Source organism: Lactuca virosa, chromosome 5, assembly GCF_052849685.1.
Source record: "Lactuca virosa cultivar CGN04683 chromosome 5, Lactuca_virosa_CGN04683_v6, whole genome shotgun sequence".
NCBI lineage: Eukaryota > Viridiplantae > Streptophyta > Magnoliopsida > Asterales > Asteraceae > Lactuca > Lactuca virosa.
In genome coordinates, this window is record NC_136430.1 from 70,268,850 (window position 1) to 70,273,239 (window position 4,390).

Consider the following 4,390-nt stretch of genomic DNA (forward strand, 5'->3'; position numbering starts at 1 on the left):
TTGTATAAGCAAGATGGTATTTTGGAGCATTGTTAAAGCCACATTGAATGCCTTGCAACCAAGATTGAAATCACGTAGCAAAATCCGGAAGCGAAAAGAAAAACAAAGTGATATAAATTAATTTTTCGGATTTTGACAGCTTTGCGCGGCTTTCTTCAAGCGATCAGACGGAGGGGCAAACGATGTCCGATTGAGCTGAAAATTTACAGGAGTCTTCATAACTAATCAATCTTCGACCTCGCCAAAAAGAAATGGATTCGGACTAGTTTTGATATAGTTTTTGTCCTTGTGAACATCAGGACACAAAGCTGCCGGCATCAAAAAGCCCAACACATGAAGTCCAATATGCAGCCCAAAATACAGGCATCATCATATTTTATTTGGGCCGAAAAGAAAAGTTACGACATGATCACAATGTGAGTCCACTTTGGTGATTTATTTAGTAGCCCATTACAATTTAATTGGCCCATTTTTCTTATGTGGGGTAGGGCAAAAACGCAGCAAGTAGAAAGAAGTAATTGCATCACATTTTCAATTCGCCGGCAGTAGGGAGGAGGATACGGCGCAAGTGGAGAGTTCACTCTCTCTTCTGTGTTAACTCCTCCTTTATTTTTCTTATTTATGGAACATTGCAATTATGATTTACAATCATAATTTGCTAATGAGTCATTTATCTTTGTAATTAGATTAGGTTAACTTTTGTATTAATACTTGGATTATGGATGGAGATTTTAGAGCAACAAGAAGTGACGATTTCAAGAAGCTTTGTCATCTTCGTTTCGTAATCGGTATTGGTATAATTTCTATCCTTTTTATTGTTATTATTATTTTGTGTAGTTAGTTTTTATTTCCAATATTGGGTGAATCTATGGAATAATTATTGATTATGAATAGTTTTGTGTGGTTTTGATGGTATGCTATGAGAATATTTTCTAGTAAAACATCTATTTATGTTCATATGTCTTTAATCATGAGTTTAGATATGTGAATGTTTAATTAGTTGGTTAATTTCTTGATTACGTAATAGATCATCAAATTAACAAGTGACAAATGGTTCTTGTGATTGTTTATCTTTCACACAATCATGAAAATATTTTCTCTAATATGGTAGTGAAACATTTTGACTCCTCTTGGATTTGGTGACTTTTAAATCTTAATGCTAGTTAATTTTCATTAATTACATGCTTCATGGAAATTGTGACTTTAACTAAGAAAATGTGTTATGAGTTTTTCTAACCATTGTATTAACTAAGAAAAGTCTAGGTGATCTTAAGCTTCTTAGATTGCTATAGCCAAATTAGTATCCATTAAACCCATTGCACCACAAAATTATGATGATTAGTCAAATAGTTAAACTTGTGATTTATCCCGATATTGGAACGTTTTATTTTATAGATTTTGTATTTTTTTCATTTTTGTTATTTTTGTAAAATAGTGTTTATCGCATTAAACATTTTGAAACCCCCCCATATAATTTTATATTTTTATTTCGTAGAAACTGAATGCATAGATTTGATTCGAACCAATCCCTGTGGATTCGATCCCTATTACCGCTACTACAATTTATTTTTGTATGTCGTCGTAAATAAGGTTTTTTTTTTATTTGGTGGTCTCGACACCCACCAGTTAATAATGGTAGGGGTGGGATAGCCCTAGTTACCGGTTGAAAGATACCGAAGGGGTAGATAGTACCCATGCATGCCTAGCATTATGATTATGATATGCTATAATGCGATCAGTATGCTTATGATATTTTATTATGAGATAGTGGTAGGGGGTGACATAGTCCCCAGTTACCGGTTGAAAGATACTGAAGGGGAGGTTAGCTCTCGGTTACCGGTTGAAAGATACCGAAGGGGAGGTTAGCTCCCGGTTACCGGTTGAAAGATACCGAAGGGGAGGTTAGTTCCCGGCTACCGGTTGAAAGATACCGAAGGGGAGTCCAGCTCCCAGATATGCCAGACTGATACCGGTTGAAAGATACCGATGGATAGGCTTTATGTGGTATGTGGTATGATGGGGGAACTCACTAAGCTTCGTGCTTACAGTTTTCAGTTTTGTTTCAGGTACATCTTCAGCGAAGGGGAAGGAGCCGGCGCGGTAGCGGCACATCACACTCACACATGATTTCCGCATTGAGTTTTCTGGGATTGTACTCTGATTTTTATTACTATTGATGATATGGTTTTGAGACACGATGTTACAGTTTTATAAATTGATATGACATTGGCAATGTTTTTGGTAAACTAATTTATGAGTTACTTATTTAAAATGAAATTTTTGGCTTTGAAAATTGGGATGTCACATTAAATTAGTGAAGTTTTTTCTTTTTATTAATTTTATTCAATTAAGAAAAAGTATGGTATGACACCCACCAGTTGTATGGGATGAGAGAAAATGAAGCGGCGATGATGTAACACCCATTTTCAGGTATTTTAATTTGCAACCCAAAATTTATTTTCCTTGCAAACCAGGTAAGTACGTTAGGCGTACGTGGATTGTACGTCGGGCGTAAAGGCTTATAAGGGTCGCGTGTTTTGCTGAGTACGTTAGGCATACACTTGGAGTATGTCGGGCATACTCGAGTTGGTCCCGAAACCCTAAAATTTGGGGTGTGACTCATATTTAAGGTCATTAACTCCCCTTGGACCTCCTTATAACCAGCCTCCATCCCTCTTAACCCCTATATCGAAACCCTAATCCTTGAAGTGTGAGTTTGAAGCTTTTGAGTGATATTTTGGTGTTCTTGGCGGTGAAGGAAGATCATTGGAAAAGTGGTGGTGCACTCAAACTCTTGGATCCAGAATCTACACATCATTGTGCATCTTCAGTAGGTATAAAGTTCAAATCTTGAGGATTGTTTTGTTAGATCATGTTAAGTTGCAAGTTTATGACATTTTTGTCCCAAAAACCTTGGTCTAATGAGTATGGTCTACTCTAGACCATTTGAGCTGTCCTTTTAGACATTTTTGGGTGTTTAGTGACATAAAAATGCAAGCTTGGTCCTTTGTATTCTTCTATGCAAGAGTTATGGGATTTTAGAGGGTATTATAAGTTAGGGTTTTAGTTTTGAGCTCCCTTTTGTCATGAAAAAGGCATAAAGTTGGAGACTTTATGGTTTAGAGTGCCTTTTTAGATCAGATCTGAGTTGGAATTGAAAGGTCTTAATGAGTTAAGACCTTATAAGTAATTTTTAAGGGACTACTTGTTACGTCGTGCGTAACTTAGGTTACGCCCAACGTAACCTCTTCAGCGCACATCAATTTGCATGGTGATCTATGCTATTCGTAGATCTTGGTACGCCATACGTAAGTCAACTAAGGTTTGACTTTTGGCGTTTTGGGTTTCTTGTCAATTGTGAGGGCTGGACTTGAGGAGGGCAAATTGGTCTTTTGCCCAATTGACATAAGCATAAGTATCAAAAGCCCCAAACACCTCATTAATGATTATACCACGTAAGATGTCGTGAAAAAAACCTTAAGAAATCATTCATAAGTACTAAATAAGTACAAAAACAAAAATGACTTATTTTGCAAAACAAAAAAGTTAAGGACTAAATGTGTACAAAAATATTAAGTACTAAATGTGTATAAAATGAGAAATATATTACCCTATTAAGTAATTTTTACCGGCTAACCTGGAGTAGCCGGTCATAAGGACTGAATGTGTACAGTTTAACAAGTTGAAGAGATAAATGTGGACGAAAAAAAAGCTCAGTGACCAAATGTGTACAAATCGAAAAACATATTACCCTTTTAAGTCATTATCCCTGCTTAATATAAATAATTGTCAACTACACATTTCTTCGTTTAGATTATGATTTTTGAATTCACTGTATTTGGTTTTTATTTGCATTTTTTGTTTTTTTTTTATGTAAATCTTTAAATTTAAGTCATATAGAACTTTTTAATCCCAAATATTGCACTTAGTACCTGCCCATTATCTTTCTAATGAATTATTCTTCTACCTTTTGTACTTACATATCTTTTCATTCATATAAATTAATGACATTTGAAATCCATATAATTTAACTTTTAATTCTCTATTTTTATTTCGACACTTGTCTTACTATGTTTGGTGCACCATAACTTGCTGATAAGTTATGTTATTTTTTAAGTTGTAGAGTTTGGCAAACAAAAAAATAATTTTTTAGGAGTTTATTTTTTTAAATAATGTTTTCAAAATATATTTTTAATTAATTATAAAAAACATATTATTCTTTTTTTATTTGAACGACAAAAAACATATTATTCTAAATGTCTTTTTATGTCGTTTTTATATATTTCAACTAGTTTTTACCAATCATTATTTTTTATCGGCTGACTTATAATCTAACAGCTAGAGATAAACAGTTTGTACCGAAATCCCGATCTGGTACCTATACCTGTAC

General features: G+C 34.3%; 1 long non-coding RNA gene across 1 annotated transcript; it reads left to right on the top strand.

Annotated features, from left to right (window-relative positions):
- The first annotated feature begins 533 nt into the window (after positions 1–533).
- LOC145117681 (uncharacterized) lies at positions 534–2,277 on the top strand. Its single transcript, XR_013712751.1, has 2 exons — positions 534–794; positions 2,067–2,277. It is a non-coding gene; the product is annotated as an uncharacterized LOC145117681 (long non-coding RNA).
- Positions 2,278–4,390: the final 2,113 nt, after the last annotated feature.